We start from the raw sequence: 22,287 nt of genomic DNA on the forward strand, positions 1-22,287 counted from the left end.
TAAATGTAACAGGAGAAGTCAGTTATATAATTAAATCTAATGTGTGTACTTTTTACCACAATAAAATGCACTAAACTTGCAAGGCCAAAAACTTACTAGTAAAGCTTTCAGTAGTACATTTCTCTTCTATTCACAGTAAGCACAATGAAATGAAGGACTGAGATTGCCGGCTAATTCGAGGAGGCCAAGGTCTTTCGAAGGGGAGGGCGGCGGGGCTCCGGCCTGCCCGTGAAGAATGATCCTACCAATGATAGAGGACGAGCTGCTACAGTTTGATAAGAGCATGAATGAATTTAGGAATAAGCATTTCAACACTCTCAACGACACCTCCACACCTCCGGTCAGATGATGGGCCTACGAGACACATACAGGGATTCCATGAAAGCATTTGCAGAAAAGTTGGTTGTGAAATTAAAGGAAGAGGAGCGAATGGTTGAGATGGTTCTGGAATACAAAACTCAGCTCAGCAGGCAGAATGAGCTTATACAGGAGAAAAAGGATCACTTGTTACAGTTGGTTGCTGGAGTAAAGTGCAAGAAGCAGGAAGTAGAAGTACTGACTGCACATATCCAAGACCTGAAGGAAGAATATGCTAAGAAGAAGGAAACTATTGCCACTGCTAATAAAGCTGTTGGAGAGAGGCTGAAAAGACTGCAAAAATCTGCAGATGTGTATAAAGATCGACTTGGACTAGAAATTCGAAAAATTTATGGGGATAAATTGCAGTTTGTATTCACTAATATTGACCCTAAGGATCCTGACAGCCATTTATGTTTTCCCTGAAACTGAATGAAGCAAGGGACTATGAAGTGTCTGATAGTTCTCCCCATCTTGAGTGCCTGGCAGAGCTTCAAGAGAATTTAAGGAAGACCAAGAATTTTTCAGCCTTTCTTGCCAATGTTCAGAAAGCTTTCGTTGCTATGGTTTATAATGCATAAATAATATAGAAAAGCTGTGTGTTTTTCTTCCCTATTGTATGTTTCTTTTAGAAAGAATTCCTATTCATTGTCTGTCTATAATTGTGTATGTTTGTAATACTTCTGTGGTTCATTTCTTTATTTTTATTAAATCCTCAGGAAAATTTAAAAAAAAAATGCGTTCAAATTTCCTACATGGAAAATGTTGAAAAGTCAGTCTCCTGCTACTGTTTCTTTCATAGCAAAACATTTTGCTTGTTTTTTTTTATCCCCTCAAATTACCTATATCATTACATCAACTCTTTGATTTCCCTTCATTATAAAGGCATGGCCTTAATATAGTTGATTGCAAATCACATCCATGGCTTTTAAAGACTCACTGTTAGGGTTAATATGCTTACTTTTGTATGATGGGATTCTGCAAATTTTAAGTTTAGTTGCTTTTACATTCATTACACCTCTTCTATATCAGCTGTGCACCAGTATAAACAAAACACCATAAAACACTAGAAGGCACAGTTACAATAGAATCATTATGAAAATAGTTATGGCATATTTTATATGAGAGCTAATAGGATCACTGATCTATAAAGCATTCAATATTTTGTGAGTCATTAATTGAATTGTCTTGTAGTTCCTCTAGGAATAAAACTTTTAGTAGTAAAAATTTCAAAATGACATAATGGTTAATTCATTTCCCAGTAACTAATAGGTTTCCTATTGTAGAACACAAAATTATGTATTATCAATTCATAGGTATTTCATTGGGATTTTTTAATGCTATGAGATAATAAAAGGATCTGGGATAAAGAGATAATTTCAAAGCTCACAATATCTTGTTTTAAGAAATGATTGACTTACTGAAGTGAATACATTTCTATTCTATGCTCACAAAAGATGTAAGAATAAGGATGTAGGTAAGCTATGATTCTTCATTTAAAATGCAATGATTTCTTCACTTTATTATAAAAAAAAACCATTGAAGTATGAAATCTATATTCTAGCATTTAGTAAGAAATACAATTATAAAATACAATAGAGTAATAATATTGAGATATTTCTGACTAGTAACAGAAATTATTTTTAAGTGCTTTAAATTTATCTCCACACATCCTTAGAACCATCTAAATTGTAACCCAGAAGTTTTCAAGAACTGAAAATACCCAGAGGGCTTCAAAATTTAGTGATACTTGTATCCTACTTCAAAATATTGTGGTATAATTAGTCTAGAGCTTTAGAATTTTTCAAAGATACTTAGGTAGTTCAAATATGTAAATTAGCTGGAGAAACACTGGTATAAACTAGAAGTAATTTACTAGAATTAAGGTTCACTCTGACAGTCTCAAAATTTGAACCCAAATTCTCACAGCCATGAGTCAATTCTGACTCACAGAAACCTTCTAGGTCAGGGTTGAACTGCCTCTTGCATTTCTGAGTGTAGCTCTTGATTGGAATAGAGAGCCTCATCTTTCTTCCAAACATGGGCTGGTGGTTTCAAACTGTCACCTTGTGGTCAGCAGCCCAACTGTTACAATTATGCCACCAGGGCTCCTCAAAATTAGAATACTAAGCATTAATTAATTGCTTGTTGTTTGATTAAGATTATCTCAGGCATACTAGTATTACATGCTATTAGAAATACTAGACATCATTTTGTCTATTTATTTTGTGTGTCCTATGTGTATTTTATTGATGTAAAACTCAAATGAGGCAACAAGACTCCCCAGTCTGCTGAGTTAGTTTGATAAATACAGGGGGGCTAGGGCTTTCTCTGGCATTTTCTTATCTATTTATTTATTACTGAAAGGAAACATTTTCATTTTTAAGATAATAAAACACTCAGCAAGTTATCTGACTAAGAAACTTTAAAGTACCCAAACATAAATTTTATCAAGTGAAAAGTCATAATTCTATCATGACTTCTGAAAAAATCTAGTTGAGCACAGAAAGATTTCTCAGACAAGTATGATATCTGTATACAGTGAACCCTCATTTATCGCGGTTAATCGGTTCTAGACCCTACCATGATAAATGAAATTCCGCGAAGTAGGATTCCTTATTTGTAAATCAAATAGTTTCATAGTTAGAACATAGAGGACATGAAAAAACACCCTTTAGTCACCATTACACTCATATTACCCAATTTATTAAACGAAAAAGGGAAAATACTGTAAAACATTTTGGACGTTACAACTATCATTTATTATTTATTATATTATTTATGGCATCAAGCGTGTACAGTATGAGCCAATCAGTAGCGGTAATGACAGAGCATGCGCTGTTACGCAAAGACCGCGATAGAGTGAAGCCACGGAAGTCGAAGCGCGAAGTGGGGAGGGTTCACTGTATTTTTCTCCTGTATTCATGGAGAAATGGGGGGTAGGGACTACAAGACTATATGACTCTGTCGTCACTGACCTCGGAAAGAACTCTCTGGATTTCAATTCCATTGGTGTGGTTGGGCTGTCATTTAGCAGACACATAATACAGAGCATCACACTGTCCATTAATGAACATGTCAGCAATGAGGAAATGTTCCAGGGTGCGATGCAGCACATCAAGGCGGCTAACATCCATCCCACAATAAAACACCTTCGGGTTCATGTTTGCACGCATGGCCAGAGGCTTCCAGTATTACTGTGCCAAGTGGTAATGTTCTACCTAATGCAAATTTTACTTAGCATAATTTAATGCCAGTTCACCTATATTATAAGACTTAAAAAAATTTTTTGTCCAACATCATTCTCTTTTTATTTTTTTAAATCATTTTATTAGGGGCTCATACAACTCTTATCAAAATCCATACACACATCAATTGTGTAAAGCCCATTTGTACATTCATTGCCTTCATAATTCTCAAAACATTTCCTCTCCACTTAAGCCCCCGGCATTAGGTCCTCATTTTCCCCTCCCTCCCCGCTCCCCACTCCCTCATGAGCCCTTGATAATTTATAAATTGTTATTTTGTCATATCTTGCCCTGTCCGACGTCTCCCTTCACCCACTTTTCTGTTGTCCATCCCTCAGGGAGGAGGTCACATATAGTTCCTTGTAATCGGTTCCCTCTGACATTTTACAGATTATTCATTACTCTTTAATATTATGTTGTATTTCATTGTGTGAATGTATTATATTTATCCACTTATCTTTTGATGGGTGATTAGCTTGTTTTCATCTTTTAACTATTGTTCAAAAAGACCTATATAAATGTAAGAATAATTTTTATTAATATTCTTTAAAAATATTTGTTAAAGAATTCCAACATCTGAATGATACTAAATGATGACTGATGATTATTTGTGCTTATTCCAGCTATTATTGTCCTACTTGTTAATATTAGATGTGTTTTCTAATATACATTGGACATGTTCTGTATTATTTTCTGAGGATGCATTCTGTTAGCAGAGAGGTATCGTGCTTATTTTCCGTGCATGGACACTGTTAGGGGAGACTTTCTAATTCCCCACTAAGTTCAAGAAAAAAAATTACTGACACCAATTTCTTAGCAAATCACTGAAATGGAAGTTCAACATCTCTGTCAACTATGCTAATAATTACATATCTAAAGCAGAATATATCTGCCAGTGGGATATATGCTTAATTTCCTAATCAGCACAATTAAAATAACAAAACGAAGGGCCAATATTCATCACCTCATATTGCTTTGCTACTGAAGTGAGAGTATTACAATTATGCTTCCTATTGAGTCCAATATACACTATGGGGAGCATAAATTAGAGTATCTGTTATTCCCACTACTCTTTCCTTACAACTTTTGATGATGGATTATTTTTATGTTCTACTCCCCTTTGAGCTATTCTATCATCAGATGGGGACATGTAATGCTGACACCATAGAATAATTTCATCTCTATATTTAAATATAAAGAACCCTGGTGGCATGATGGTTATATGCTTGGCTTATAACTGAAAAGATGGTGGTCTGAACACATCAGTTGTTCTGTGGGTGAGAGACAGGGCAGTCTGTTTCCATAATTATTAAAACCTTGGAAATCTTATAGGGAGTTCTACTCTATTTGATAAAGTTGCTTCAAGTTGGAATTGACTCAGCAACAGGTTTATGGGACACACACACACACACACACACACACAAACACACACTTCAAAAAATAGTGGAAATGTTCTACCTAATTCAAAGAGTTTAAACAATAAAACACCTGAGATTAGAGAAATTTAGTGGATAATACAATAATAGTGAAAATTAAATCTAAAATTATATATATATATGTAGTTGAGAATAAAGAAAATATTTTGGTTGTATTTGCATGTAATTATCAGAAATTATTGGTCAAGAAAAGAATGAGCAAAGTATTTTAAATTCTTGTTTTTCTTAAGTACTATATTTAAAGTTTTATTCAAATAACATTAATTCACAATAAATAATAAAATATAAATTTATAGTATTGATTATTCTTTCTTGGGATGTATTAGATTTTTAGATTTTGGTTTTCTTGAGATGAATTATATTTTATAATTTTTTCATTTAAACATGTTTTATATGTGCAGTTAAGCAAGATAAATTATGTTTAGCAATATTAATATGCAATCAATCCTCTCACCCATTCCCAATACAGCTTTCTTTTTGTTTTCTCAAACCATTTTATTAGTTCATAATCAAGACATCATACAATTCAATAATTCAGTCATATCAAGAATTGTTGTACAATTGCCACTACAATCAGTTTCCAAACATTTTCTACATTCTTGTACTACCTGATATTAGATCCACATTAACATCCTCCCTCCCCACCTCCACCTCAGCTGTATCCCCCAAAACACTTAATCTCATTATTGTCTTTATAGATTCACCAATCCTAGAAAAACACATAACATAGATTCAAAATGGCTACCAATAATAACTAAAAGCAACAGAGATAAACCTCATTTTGAAAAACAAACAAAATCCAAATTAAGCTCAAGGTGTGTCAAAAGGGAGATAAAATGATAAGGTTAACCATTCACGTCATATTTTTCATTTTAATCTATTATAACTGTTTCTACAATACTCTGTCTAATAACCCGGCTAGACCCAGCTCTTGATTATGGTCAGAGAGAAATCATTGGAGGCTTATTCCATGTGTAGATCCATAGCCATCTTGCCAACTAGAATTTCACAATTTAAGCTATGATACCATTCCCTCCTTCGGATTTGGATTATGTTATTTACAATCCTTGGATCACACATGCTGGTGTGCTTTGTCCATATTGGTTTCGTTGACATCTCACTTAGATGGCAGTACAGATTTATTATCATGACTTTATTTTTCTTAGACTTCTATAGCTATCATAGTGAGTGCACTATATTTTCCTTGTAAAAATTAACCAATGGACTATAGTAAAAAGACTCTGCAAACTAAGAAGGAATTTGGGGGGATATTGTTCATTGCAGACAAGTAGTGTATGTGATGTGGTAACAAAATAATAACAAGAAATTCTATAGATTCTGCTAAAATAAACTATTATTTAAAAATTTAAGATACCTCTTTAAAGTGAAAATGTCACTGAAAATTAACTTTAAAAGTACAAAATAACTGGAGGATCAATAATACCAACATAAATGTTAAGTTTACTACTAATAACAATTTTTATATTTTATATTGTTTCAGAAATATTACATATTTCATTCATATTTTGTCTATTTTAGGTGACGATTCAGCACAAAATATTGAACAATTTTTGTGAACACATATTATTCTTGTGCTTGACAACTTAAATCTCTGTTATGAATTTTTATTTAAATTATGAAGTTTGTGGTCATATCTTATATTTCTCTTTATTTCTTTCTTCTTTTTTTAGTTTTTGTCCAGCATCAATAATATATGTAATGAAAAGAGTAGTAATAGGATATAGGAAGATAATAACACTATAAAGTGTCACTATTGAATATTATAAAATGCAATGACTACTATTTAATATTTATCAAGTAAAATATGCCTCATATTTATAAAATGTAAAAGTTTTTCTATGTAAAAACTTTGATCAGAAATAAAAATTTTTAATTGTAAAGTTCACTTGTGCCAATCATCATGACTTAAAATTTTTAGCACCTCTCTAAGTTACATAAAAATTTCATAACCAAAACTGGTAACCAATATATAAACTTGTCCGCAGAATAGTAGTGCACTGGTAGCATAGTGGGTTCCATGTTGGGCTGCTAGCATCAAGGTAAGAATGACCAAATCACCAACCATTCTGTGGACAGAAACATGAGGCTTTCTGTTTCTGCAAAGATTTACAGCCTCAGAAACTCACAGGGGCTATAACAGATTCAGTGTCAGTGAATAGGGAATCCTAAATGGGTGACCCAGTTTTCAAGAACAACAATGAAACAGAATACTTTTGCTCTAAATTTTTGAAGATCTTTTGTCAAATGTAGATAAATTTATTACAATGTGAATACGGCAAGTGTTTCCATCTAAGTTAGTATCTCAGAAAAAGTACATTCCCCCTGATTTCCACAAGATGGTAGATTAGTGAAATACACAACACACACTCTCTACAACAAAGAAATGAGAGACCAAATGAAACAGATTCTTTTTAAAAAAATCATTTTATTGGGAGCTCTTACAACTCTTGTTACAATCCATACATCAATTGTATCCAACATATTTGTACATATGTGCCATTGCTCGTTTCTATATATTTGCTTTTCATTGAGCCCTTGGGATCAGCTCCTCATTTCTCCCCCTCCCTTCCCCGCCAACCCTCGTGGCCCCTTGATAGATTGCAGATTGTTAATTATTTTCGAATCTTACACCGCCTGCTGTCTCCCTTCCCCTCTGGTTTCTGTTGTTCTTCTCCCTGGATGGAAGTGTGTGGTCATGTGCCATTCATTGCAATCGGTGCCCCCTCCCTCCCCACCTCTCTCCCTCTTCCCCCACCCTTTTGGCATCTCTATTCCCATTCCTGTTCCTGGGTTCCATGTGTTGTGAGTTTTAGCTCTTGCCTATACCTATGGACATGCTCCGTCTACTCTAGATTGGGAAGCGGCTCTGGGGTCAAAACATTCTGGAAGAGGAAAGATAGAGAATTGTATTGAATATGGAGTAGGAGAAAATGCTGAACAGAAAGACTGGTGACAAACCAATTAATTGAAACAATAGCTTGAAAAAACAATTGCCTACAAGTGGCTGGCTGCCTTTCCCCCAACATCCTCCTGGTAACCAGAAGCAAGGCCAGCCCACAACTTTGTTTATTCAGACACACACACACACACACACACACACACAAAGTGCTCATCCTGAGGCCATGGCAGCATTTGTGTGAATTAAGCTGCTGGAGCACCACCTCTTCTTTAGGAGACCCAGGAACTCAACTTCATCTGATCAGCACAGTGTACAATAAATGGCCTTGCGCGTGTGCCTAGGATGACAGAAACTCCTTCCACAAAAAGTTTCCCTGACACTAGCTACACTTTGGGCCCAAAAGGGTTTCTTCTGGGAGCAAACACTCTGACTTTAGCCACCACCTGAGCCAGAATGAACTATTTCTACATCAGGTTTCCTGACCCCAGAAAACACCACGGGCAGCCCAATCTGTATATCTGGAGCCAGGAATTCCCCTTCACCTCTCTCTTTCCCATCCAATGAGCTTTTTGACCGGCAATAGGACCTGGCCAGTTCTCCGCACCTTTCTTCTCTCTGCGTCCTGCTCCAGTATTCTCTTTTTCTCCTTGTGCTTCCTTTATTGTTATCCTTTATTTATCTCCTATTTTTCTTTTCCTCTGTTTCTTATTTCCTTTACCATTCTCATTTCCTTTCTTTCTACTATTCATGTTTTTCTTCTTCTTCTTTCTCTTTCTCTCATATCGTCCCCTTCAGTTTGTTTACTGTATCTGTTCCTTCTTTTATTTTTCTGCATTTTTACTTTCGTTTTAATTATAAAATGTCTTTTTCACAGTGTAATTTGCCCATTTCCTCACATTTTTAAGTTTTTCTTATTTTACTTTGTTTCTTTAATCTACAGATTCTTTGTTTTCTCTTGTTCCTTTTGATGGGAGGCAGAAATTCTACTCACCTGCCTCAGCTCCAGCCACTGGGTGAAAGATGAGGCCTGCTCTGTACCACTTGATCATCAATAGACAGCAACCAACGCCAGCCAAACCTGGCCTCAAATATGCTACATGAACAAAGAACCGAATATAGCACACATACTCACATGATCTGTCACACCCCCCAAGAGACAGGGGTGAGTGCTTATGAACCCATCAAATACTAAATACAAATGAAACAATACTATAATTTCTGAAAGAAAAAATAACAACAGAAAATTTAAGTTCACAGTAAGAAATAAGAAATACAGGGGTTCAAACAAGTGATCCAAATTAGGAGCTATAAGATCGTTCAGAGGAGGAAATGGAATTGGAACTACCAAATAAGGATTCCAGAAGAATGATATGCAGGTTCTTTCAATAGATTAAGAGAAATATTAATATAGTTGTAGATACAATCAAAGAAAACAAAAGGAATTCTTTAGAAAAATTGAGGAAAACACTACAAGAACAAATTGACAAAAGAAATGAAAAATTAGAAACCATACAAAAGAGCCAATAAATTGGATAGGTCAAAAAGTATATTTTAATCAATTCAAGTTTGAAGAGAAATATATCAATACTAATCTGCTAAAGGACCAGTCAGCAGGTATACAAAGAAAAACTGGGGAGAAAAACTCTTAGAATTATATAGGACACCCCTCAGGGGGAATAACAGGTGCAATAGAAATTCCAAAGAAGGAAGAGAAAACAAAAAGCACAGAAAATTTTTATAAGAGCTGTCGAAAGAAAACTTCTCTAACTTCATGTAAAATGAGACAATAAACTTTCAAGAAAAAGTCACAGTATTTAAAACTGTTTGGTACTGGTACAGTGTTCGATACTTAGACAAAAGAAGCAGAATGAAGCAGTGGGAAATAAATCCATCCACCTACCTTGATAAAAGATCCTTGATAAAAGACCAAAAAAACATTAAATGGGAAAGATAATCTCTTTGATAAATTGTGCTGGCAAAATTAGATCCACAAAAGGGGGAACTGATCACAATGATCTATCTAGGATCCATTCTCAGGGGGACGGGCAACAGAAAAGTGGGTGAAGGAAGACACAGGTCAGTGTAAGACACGAAAAAATAGTAATAATTTATAAATTATTAAGGAAGGGCTCATGAGGGAGGGGAGGCTGGGGAAGGAGGATAAAATGAGAAGCTGATAGCAAGGGCTCAAGTAGAAAAATGTTTTGAAAATGATGATGGTAACAAATGTACAAATGTGCTTGACACAATGGATATATGTATGGATTGTGATAAAAGTCGTACGTGCCCTCAATAAAATTATTTTTTAAAGAGAAAAATATAATCAATGTCACATGTACATATTGCACATGTAGAAGTTATTGAATTGGTGGATGCTCTACTGTGCACATTTCTAAACAAGGAACTAAAGACCATTTAAAGAAAAAAATTGGATCTCCATCTACAGAAGAAACAGGACCCACATCTCACCCCAAACACAAAAAGGAATCCCAAATGGATCAAAAACCTTAATGTTTATCCTAGAGCTATAAAGATGATCAGTGAGAAAATAGGGCAAACTTAAGGGTCGTATTACAGGGCATAGGAACACTATTCAGTATAATGAAGAAAACACACAGTAGATGACAAAATAGATGAGGCACTAAATATATGACACTTAAAATAAGACAAATAAGACATCAAAAGAATAAAAAGAGGATACACAGAGTGGGGAAAATTTTTGTTGGCAATGGCATCTGGACAAGAGATTAATATCTAAAATCTATAGAAAACTGCAACATCTCAATCAGAAAGCATATGAGTAACCCAGTTAAAAAGTGGGTAAAGAGCATGAACAGACAGCTCATAGAGATGACATCCAAATGACCAACAAATATATGAAGAAATGCTCATAGTCACTATCCATCTGGGAGATGCAAATCAAAGCAATGGAGAGATACCATCTAACACCAACAATGCAACCAAATTAAAACAACAACCAACAAAATGCAGAAAATAATAAACTCTGGAGAGCTTGCAAAGTATTGGAACCCTCATACCCTTTTGGTTGATAGTAAATATTTATAACCACTGAGGAATAGAAATTTCATATGATTCAGCAATCTCTCTGCTCAATAATTGCCCTAAAGAAATTAGAGTCGTAACATGAACAGACATTGCACACCCATGTTCATAACAATAAAATAATGAAAACAATCTAAATGCCCATCAGTGGAAAATGGATAAAGAAACTTTTGTACATACACATAGTGAAATATCATGCACTGCTAAAATGCAATGTTGAAACCACAAAGTGACTCATGACATGGATAGAACTGGAAAATATTATGCTGAGTGAAATTAGTTAATCATAATAGAACAAATATTGTATGAGAATACTATTATAGAGAAAAAACAACAATATAAGGACTTACAAATCAAAGGGAACAAATTTTGAAGGTTACTGTGGTACATAATCTGGTGTCAATTTGAGGATTAAGAGTGTAGGAGTGGAATATAGCTTGCCCTTCAGGATATAGCCAATAGGCCTCTGTGTGGGCATGGCCTTCTCCTGAGGATTCTGGGAATTCCTATATTTCCTCCTTGGAGGCAGGCTCACTCTCTCTCTTCTCACTTCCTATGAGACATCCCTGTGGAGAAGACGCACAGAGAGAGGCTGATGGATCCAGACCTCTGGAGTTAGAGAATTCACGTGGAGACCCCTTCCAGCACTGAGACACTTACAACGCCACTGGATCTACAGGACTACCCACCCACTGGCCTGTGATCTTCCTGCATTTTGCATCATTGCACGGGTTGCGTGAGTCCGAAGAGGGCTTTATCAATTAGTATCGGACGTATGGACTAATATTAGAGTTATGGATTTGATCTGCTCTAGACTGAGATGTTTTCTCAATATTCAGCTGCTCTTGGATATAAAGCTCTGTTTTATACACATATTAATTAGGCTCCCTGGATTTGTTTCTCTAGTCTACACAGACTAATACAGTTACTATGTGGGGAAAGGGTGGAATAATGAAACAATAGGTGTTGGCAGGTACTAACATGAGTAAAAGAGAAGATAATAATCCAGATGAGAGAGAAAGGAAATCAAAGTAAAGCTATTGGGGGTAGATTTGATAAGTGGTTTAAACTGTTGAATGAAAAATTAATTATCTGAATGTACACAACTTCCTAATTAGCGATAAAATTGTTTTAAAAGAAAGAAATGAAATGGAGGAATCAAAGATACAAGAAAATGGTCAAGATATATCATCATCAAGCTTTTCAAAACCAAAGACAAGGAAAGAAGCCTGAAGCAGCACAGGAAAAATGAAGTTATCTCCAAAGGAGAAACAATAATATAAAACTCTGAATTCTTAGGAGAGAACAATTTAGGCAAGAATGTGATATATGTTAAAAATAAAAATAAAAGAATTTGTAAACCAGAGCAATCTTTCTAGAAGTACTGTAGAAGATCCAAAAATGAGACATAGATCTGACATTAATATATATGACAACATGACCAGGAAGTAAATTGAGATAAGACAATATCCAGTGACAAATAGATCTACATGACTGGAGAGAGAAAAACAGCAATAGGAGTTTGTAAGGAAGATAAATACAGAATAGTGCAGCTGCAGAACTTCAAAATGGAGATAAAGACAAGTAGATGGTACACAAATGTTAACTTGGATGAAGGGAACAGCACTATGTGCTAGGAAAGAGGTTGGTGAAAAAGGCTGGAGGCAGGAAAGACACTGGGAGAAGTACAAGAGTTACAGGAAATAGAGGTAAATACTTTTATTTATACAAGCCTGCAACAATGATGATCTATATGATCTATGAGCAGATGCATGGATCAGCTTGCAGGCTGACTGGCTATGGTAGGGAAACTGGGAGTATACCCACAAATATTTTTTTTAGGTATGACAGAGGACATTTGTATATTGATATTTATCTTTGTTGCAAATGTATCTATGAATGTGGTGGTACATGCAGGAGTCAGAGTTAAGAGAACTTCTTACACATAACCAAACTTGTTGAGGGAATTAGTCAATGGGCTGGGAGGATTACTACAAAGTTTCAGGGGAAACCAAGGTCACCTGGCATCACAAAGACAATGTTCTACATTCTACTTTGGTGACTAGTAACTGGGATCTTGAAATCTCACGAGGTGACACTATTAGTCTCTCCCAGTCCCTGGAAAAGAAGTGTGATAAAATAATTGGAAACAATTAATTCTATATACTAGTAGATCAAGTAAACACCAGGCTCCACAACTTCGAGCCCAGATGAACTAGATGGTGTCAGGATAACACTACCAATTTCTGTGAAAGGGATCACATTAGACGGTTCTGAATAGAGTGTAAGGTAAAGGTGGAACAAAACTCAAACTCACAAAAGATACCAGGCTTACTAGTAAGATAGATTGGTGAGACCCCTGAGACTACAGTGCCCAGTCACCCTGAAGTGCTAGAATTAAACTTAAGCCAATGGATCAATTTTCATCCATACAATTGACAGGGGAAAAATAACACTGTGAAGGTATGCATACTTTGGGATAAGCAACCATTTGACATCAAATGACAACATGTGATCATGGATAAATTTCAAAAGGATTAGGAGATAAGGAGAAACAGAGGCAGGAAGCTGGAAATATGTGGGATGCGTGGTGTTTCATTGAGGGGATTGCAATGAATTAGATGAATTATAATTTATTTGAATTGCTGAATATCAAACCGATGATCTGCTTTTAAAACTTCACCTAGTTCACAATAAAAAGTTCTTACAAATCCCCTTGCTTTAATTTTCACGCACACACAGGTAAAGCTTTTATAACCTTTTAACAGTTAATTGTACATATATGAAACCAGATGATTTAAAGTCATTGTTCAATGCTAAATACTGAAATTTGAAATTGGTTACCAATTAAGTTAGATATGTATTAGTTAATATCTCTACTATAAATACATTGTATTCTTAAATATCCTTTATAGACTTATAAATGGAAAACACTAGTTAACTAATTTTATGTACTCAAAATGATTTTCATTTGTATAAAATAATTAGATTGAAGGTTATTCTACCTATAAATAACATGTATATATTTTTTCCAAGATTAAATAAAATTTCATTTTTGTAAGTTGATAGAATTTTCATTAATTAACAGAATAATAAGTTAACCAAAAATCTCCAAAGATTAGATTTACAGATAATTTAATTTTAAAAATTGATAGATGTAGTTTTTGCAATGTTTTTATTTAAATAACTGACAATAACGTCCAGTGATCTTAAAGGTTTTCTTTCTTACATTGATTCAAATGAAGACAGTGGAAGTACACTTTGTTAAAATTAAAACTCTGTCACTTTTTATATGCATATTCCTGACCATTTTATCTAAACTCTTAGTGTTTTGTTTCCTTCCCTGAAAAAAAAATTGGAATAATAGAACTTAATTTACATGGTTGATGAATCAGATAAGGCAAGATATGTAAACTTTTAAAAATACTGCCTTGTCAGCCATCTATGTGAACAGTCAACTAAATCCACACGGAAGAAGGACACCAGTTGGTGTGATCCAAAGATAATTACAATATGCGAGTATGGTGAAGAGAAAAGTATCAGAGATAAAGTTACGAACACCTAATTAGTAGAAGACTATGGAGGACTGTGGGAACCAAAGCCCATCTGCAGAGTATCTAGGCAGATCCGCTCAAGCCAAAGGCAAGTGCCTCAAACAGACTTACTGTCAGGCAGAGACCATTGTAATATTGATCATGCTAGATCAAACTCGTTACTTTGGCAGTTAACCCCATACAGACAGGAACTGAATTGGGATTGGGGGCAAGCATTTCTTACTTATTTCCTCCATGTCTTTCTGAATGTTGATGGGTTCTTTTCTTTCTTATGCATTATTTGTATTTTTGTCTTTTTAATATTATGATTTTAGCCTTACCGATTTAGAAAGATTTTGTTTTTTATTGTTTTCTGTTGGGTTTCCAAGCTGTGAAGCCCAGGAGAATTGGGAACATAATGAGAATAACTGACACAAGGGATTACAAGGAATTCACGGATGGGAGGTGGGCCATATAAAGGGAAAGAGGATTTTGGGATTCAATAATGAAAATGGTAGTGAGGAGGGAGCACTAGAACTGATTGTGATTGACAATTCATGTTAAAAGTGATTTATCCAATAAGGTGGGGGAGTGTTCTAAGATTGATGTGGTGGTGACTGTTCAATGCCCCTTGATATGAATGAATGATTGAACTATTCAATTGTATGATATGTAAATTATGTGCTAATAAAACAGGAAAAATACTGCTTTGTACATAATGAATTCTGAATCAGTGCTTTTATTATTTTCATTAAAACTTATAATGAATCATACTAATTTACATATGAGAGAGCTGAGGTCTACAAAGCGCAAATTATTTAATGGTATGTTATTTTAAAAGATTGTCTCCTTCATTTTTCTCTTTTATCTACCTTATGTGGGAAAGTTATTTTTAAAATCAATGTCATATATTTTAAAATAATTAATATAGTGTTTCCCATTATTTTTATAGCCATTCATTTATAAACAGGTCAAATAATTCTTAGAATTAGCTTAATTAGGCAAATACATGAGTTTGACATGTACAGCACTTCTGTTTATTTAGATGAAGGTTTTCCAGATGCATATTTATAATGTTGTTGTTTTTAGGTACTTTGAAGCCAATTTTCACTCCTTGTGAGCTATATGCACAAAGGAATGAAAAAATGATCAATCTTGTACCACGTTTACAATGTTCTTATGCTTGAACCCATTATTGCAACCACTGTGTCTATACATTTCCTTAAGGGTCCGCCTCTTTTTCTCAAACCCTCCAATTTACAAACCATGATGTCTTTCTACAGGAAATAGTTTCGCTTGAAAACATGTCTAAATTACGTGAGATGGAGTCACATAATATTCACTTCCAAGGAGTATTCTGGCTGTACTTCTTCCAAGACAGCTTTGTTTGTTATTCTGGCAGTCCACGATATATTCAATATTCTTTGCATTCACCATAATTCAAATGTATTTATTCTTCTTATTCCTTCTAATTCAATGTCCAACTTTCAAATGCATAGGAGGCAGTAGAAAATACCATGTCTTGATTCAGGTGCTTCTAGTTCCTCAAAGTGGTATCCTTGCTCTTCAACATTTTAAAGAGGTCTTCTGCAGCTAATTTGCTTAGGGCAACAATCCACTTGATTCCTTAACGGCTGCTTCCTTGAGCTTTGATTTGTGAATCCAAGCAAGCTGAAATTGTTGGTCACTTCTCTCTCTCTCTCTGTCTCTCTGTCTCTCTCTCTCTCTCTCTCTCTCTCTCTCTCTCTCTCTCTTGATGTGTTATCTATTGGTCCTCCAATCTTGATATCACATTCTACTTCATACATATAATAGTTTCTCTGACTATTTGTTCCACATACAGATTGAATAAGTATGGTGAGAAGATACAACCCTAATGCAAAACTTTCCTGATATTAAGCCATGGAGTATTCCCTTGTTCTGTTCACAGAACTGCCTCTTGAGCCATGTACAAGTTCCAAATGAGCACAACGAAGTATTCTGGTATTCCCGTTCTTCTCAAGACTATGAAAGTTTGTTATGCTCGACAAAGTTGAAAGCCTTTGTATACTACATAAAACACAAGTAAACACTTTTCTGGTATTTTATGCTTTGAGCAAAGAGTCACTTGGAGTTGCCTATCTATTCTTCATTACAAGTCCTCTTCTGAAGCTGACCTGATTTTCTGGAATCTCCATGTTAGCGTAAAGTTGTAAACATTTTTGACTTATCTTTGGCAAGTTTTACTAGTAGGTGTTATTGATGGCACTCTTCGATAATTTCCACATTCTGTGGGGTTGATAGAGGGGATCTCTTGCTTTATCTTTCACACTTTATAATTGAGTAACCTGCAGCTAGAAAGACTCCTCAGAAAAAGGGCTTTTAATGAATTCTGCTTTGATCGTGCCTTATCTAAGATTAAGTGGATATTAAATCTTAAACCCTTTAATTATAACTGCTTTGACAAACTTCTCACGTGAATGCAGTCCGTGAAAATATAGGCTGAGTGATTTTTAGTACTGTGTTATTGTATTGTTAACTCTAACTTAGGATAAGGAAACAGCCACAAGAAGAGCCCCAAGGGCACAAGCACATGCATCAAAGGAGGTGAACAACATGAACTCATGTATCAAAAGAGGTCCTACCCTTAGACAGATGTTTCCTTTAAGAACATTAATCTTTCCAAAGAGGAAATGTACTGTACTGACAGCCCCAAAGAGTATAATAGCTCAAATTATATGAGAAAAAACAAGACAGTCTGGGAGATTTTATTCCAATAACCATCCAGATCTGTTAAAATCAACACTGACTTTTACCCAGCTTTTATGATTGGCTTCAGTGGCCAGATTCCTACTCTGCTTACAGGTCATCTTTCTTAAGAATGGGTACAAATATGGATGTCTTCCAGCTTGTTTACCAGGTAACTGTTTTCCAATTTCTTGGCATAGACAGTGAGTGCTTCCAGTGCTCCATCAACTTGTGGGAACATTTCAGTTGGTATTCTATCAAATCCTGGAGCCTTGTTTATGCTAATACCTTCAGTGCAGTTTGGCCTTCTTTCTGATCCATGGGTTCTTGATTACATGCTATCTCTTTAAATGATTCAATGACCATCAGTTCTTTTTGGCCCAGTGAATCTGTATAGTCCTTTATTTTCTTTTGATTCTTCCTATATTGTTCAATATTTTGTCCACATCATTACCATAGTGGTCTCATACAATATTTGTTATTTTGTGACTGACTAACTTTACTGATAATATTGGTTTCTAGGTCCATCCATGTCATAAGGTGCTTTGTGATTTCATAAATTTTTAGGGATATATAGTATTCCATTGTTAAATGTTGGATGGATCTTGGCTCAAAGCAGAGAATACCAGACAGATGTTTACTTGTGTTTCATTTACTATGCAAAGGCATTCAGCTGTGTGGACCAAAATATACTGTGCAGTCTTTAGAAGAATGGGAAATACAGAACATTTCATTGTGCTCTTTTGTAACTTGGAAATAGATCAAAAGTCAGTTTGTACGAACAGAACAAGGGACTACTGCATGGTTTAAAATCAGCAAAGGTGTGTCTCAGGGTTGTATCCTCTCACCCTTGTTCAATCTATAGGCTGACCAAATCATCAGATAAACTAGGTTATATGAAGAAGAGTACAGCAACAGGACTGGAAGAAGGCTTATAATAACCGATGGTATGCACATGACACAACCTTGCTTGCTGAAACTGAGGAGGAATTGAATGAAGTTTAAGGATTGTAGCCTTCAGTGTGGATTACAACTCAATGTAAGGAAGACCAACATCCTCACAACTTGACAAGAAGGTGACATTGTGATAAGTGGAGAAAAGGTTGAGGTTGCCAAGGAATTTATCTTACTTGAATTCACAATCAATGCTTATGGAAGCAGCAGTCGAGAGATTAAAAGATGTAATGCATTAAGTAAATCTGCTGTACAATACCTCTTCAGAGTATTGAAGGACAAGAATGATACTTTGAAGATTAAGGTGCACCTGACCTAAGCCATGGTATTCTCCATTGCATCACACACATGTGAAAGTTGAACGTTGATTTAAGAAGACCATAGAAGAATAGATGCATTTGAATTGTGCTGCTGAAGAAAAGTATTGAAAGTACCGCAGGACGAAGTGATCTGTATTGGAAAAAGTAAGGACAGAGAGTTCCTTACAGGCAAGGGTGGAAAAACTTTGTCTTACATATTTTGGACTTATTGTCAGGAGAGACCAGTCCCTAGAGAAGGACATCATGTTTGGTTAAGTGGAGGGGCGGCCAAAAAAGAGGAAGGCCCTCGACAAGATGGATTGACACATTGACTGCATCAATAGGCTCAGACACATCTACGCACAATAGAATGAAACACTGTCCAACTCTGTGCTAGTCTCATTGTTGGGTTTGAACACGGTTTTTCAGTTACAGTGAACCCTCGCCACTTCACGCTTCGACTTCCGCGGCTTCACTCTATCGCGGTTTTTGAGTAACAGCACCCACTGCCTACACCCGCTCCTTCAGAGGAAAAAGACGGCGACCCACCTGTAGAGTACATCCCTTAAGTCATTTCATAGGCTATTGATTACAGTATTTGTAAGAACTATGTATAATAATACTGTATGTGAAATATGTAATACTGTAAACTCGATGCCATAAATAATATAATAAATAATAAATGATAATTGTAACATCCAAAATGTTTTACTGTATTTTCCCTTTTTCGTTTAATAAATTGGGTAATAGGAGTGTAATGGTGACTAAAGGGTGTTTTTTCATGTCCTCTATGCTCTAACTACGAAAATATTTGATTTACAAATAAGGAATCCTACTTCACGGAATTTCATTTATCACGGTAGAATCTAGAACCGATTAACCACGATAAACGAGGGTTCACTGCTGGGTTAACCTCTCTCATTGAGGGTCATCTCTTTTTCCCTGATGCTCTATTTTACCAAGCACTATGTTCTTTATAACAAATCAAAAATAGATCACATAAAATTCTCATTCTCGCTTCTAAGGAACATCATGGTAATAATTCCCCCAAGACAGATGTTTATGTTATTTTGGCAGTCCTGGCAGATTGAGTTACACATTGAACTGCTAAGAACAGTGTAAGCAATTCAAACCCACTTCCTGCTTTGCAAAAGAAAAATTAGGTTGTCTACAGCTACAAAGGTTTAAAGTTTCAGAAACCCAAAGCGTTTCTGTGGGGTTGCTATGAAGCATAATCAAATGGCAGTGTGTATTTTTTAGAGAGTTTGGCAGCCAAAATACTTTCCATATTATTTGACACTATCATAATGCAAATGCATCACTTCTGTCATCTTCCTTATTCAATGTCCAACTTTCACATGCATATGAAGTAATTGAAAGTACTGACTTGGATCAGTCTTATCTTAGTCATCAAAGTGACATTTCTCTTCAACGTTTTAACGAGGCCCTGTGCAGCCTATTTGCCAAAAGCAATATGTCTTTTGATTTGTTGACTGATGCTACCATTAGCATTGATTGTGAATCCAAGGAAAATTAAATCCTTGAAAACTTTAATCTTTTTCTATTTAGCATGAAGTTGTCTATTCGTCCAGTTGTGATCATTTTTATTTTCTTTACATTGAGTTGCAATGCATGCTTAAGGCTGTAGTCTTTGATTTTCATAAGTGAATGCTTCAAGTACCCCTCACTTTCAGTAAACCGGGTAGTTAATAAGCCTACCTCCAAAACTGATGCCACATTACTGCTCATATAATTCAACTTACTGTATCTTTTTCCTAGCAAACAGATTGAATATTTATACAACTGTGAGGTACACCTTTATTGATATAAACCACTCAGTAATCACTTGTTCTCTTTGAACAACTGCCTTGCGGTCTATATACAGTTTCCTTATGAACACAATAGAGAATTCTGGAATGCCCCCTTTTTTCAGTGTTATCCTTAGTTTGATATGATCCATGCAGTTGAATCCCTTTGCATAGTAATAAAAAACAAGTAAACATCATTTAGGTATTCTCCGCTTTCTGGAAAGATCCATATAATGTCAGCAATGATATACCTCATCCCCAAGTCCTCTTCTGAATTTAGCTTGCATTTCTCAAAGCTCCCTGTCAAAGTAATGCTACAATCATTGTTCAATAATATTCAGCAAAATCTTACATATATGTGATGTTAATGATATTGCTTGATAAATTCCACATTCTATTGTGGAACCTATCTTTGGAAAGTGTACAAATGTGATATTTTTTCCCAGTCATTTGGCCAGGTAGCTGTTGTCCAAACTTAATGTCATAGGTGCATGAGTGTTTTCCAGTGCATCACCAGTTTGCTGAAGCCTTTCAATTGGTATGTCATCAATTCCTGGAGGAATATTTTCAATAATGTCATTAGTGCCGTTTAGAATTCTTCTTTCAATATGATTGGTTCATAATAGAATGATCCCTCTTGAGAAGGTGAACATCAACCAGTTCTTTTGGGTACAGACTCTGTGTCGTTCTTCAATCTTATTTTGGTACTTCATACATGGTTAAATATGTTGTCCTTGGAATTCTTCTATATTGCAGTTTGAGGCTTGATTTTTCTTTTCAGTATTCCAGTTTGTGATATTCTGAGGGTATTCTTGCTTTTTGGTTTACTAATTCCATGTATTTGCACATTCATTACAATATTGTACTTTATATTCTCAGGTTATCTTTTGGAATTTAAATTCATTTCTTTTACTTCAGTATTTATTTCTTCCATTTGTTTTAGCTACACTACATTCATGAGCAAGTCTCGGAGTCTTTTAGCATCCACTTCAGATTTTTTTTTTCTGTCTTTTAAATGACTTTTTGCTTTATCCATGTATCATTGTGTTCTTGATGCCATCTCATAATGTGTCAGGTCATTAATTTTCTCTAAATTCAGGTGGTATAAACACACTCAAGGTTTTATTCTGGCTTTCATGGACTTGCTTAGATTTTCTTCACCTTTAACATAAACTTCCAAATGTATAATTAATTATGTGTTCACAGTTGGCCTTGGCCTTGTTTTGCGTAATGATATTAGACTTTTCTGCTGTAGCTTCCCACAGATATAGTCAAATTTATTCCTGTGTGCTACATTTCGTGCAGTTCACGTGTATCATTGCTTTTTATTTTGCTGAAATAATGTATTTTTAATGAAGCTTCTGATCTTACGGAATTCTATCACATGGTCTCCAACTCCGTTGCTGTCAAGAAGGCCATATTTCCAACTACTATTCCTTCCTCTTTGTTTCCAACTTATGCTTTCCCATCACCAATAATCATCAATGCAGTTTGATTGCATATTTGCTCAATGAAAGTTTGAAGAAATAGGTTTAATCTTTCAATTTCTTTATAGTAGCTTTCGTGGTTGGTTAATAAATTTAAATAATAGCTATACTAATCAACCACTAAATCCCCATGCCATCAAATCGATGCCAACTAATAATGACCCTATAGGACAGGGTAGAACTGCCACTGTGAGTTCCCAAGACTGTAACTCTTTTACAGGAGCAGAAAACTAGTGAAAAATATAACAGTTGTAATAACTGGACTTCCTTTTAGGCACATAGAAAATTTCCTATCACAGATGGCATTATAACTCAACAAAGATATTGAAACATTCTTTTTGACAATGACCATGACACATTTTTCTTGTATTTTTCCTTCTTATCTTTGTGAGCCATATGATTTTCTGACTAAGAATGGCCAGTTCTATTCTATTTCTGTTCACTAATCCCTAAGA

The 22,287-nt window shown here is 35.2% G+C and overlaps 1 pseudogene; it reads left to right on the top strand.

Annotated features, from left to right (window-relative positions):
* Positions 1-247: 247 nt before the first annotated feature.
* Positions 248-938, top strand: LOC101654455 (annotated as a pseudogene).
* The last annotated feature ends 21,349 nt before the right edge of the window (positions 939-22,287 follow it).

The sequence above is a fragment of the Echinops telfairi genome, unplaced genomic scaffold, assembly GCF_000313985.2.
Source record: "Echinops telfairi isolate 266 unplaced genomic scaffold, ASM31398v2 ScPeMD7_42;HRSCAF=159, whole genome shotgun sequence".
In the NCBI taxonomy this organism is placed as follows: domain Eukaryota; kingdom Metazoa; phylum Chordata; class Mammalia; order Afrosoricida; family Tenrecidae; genus Echinops; species Echinops telfairi.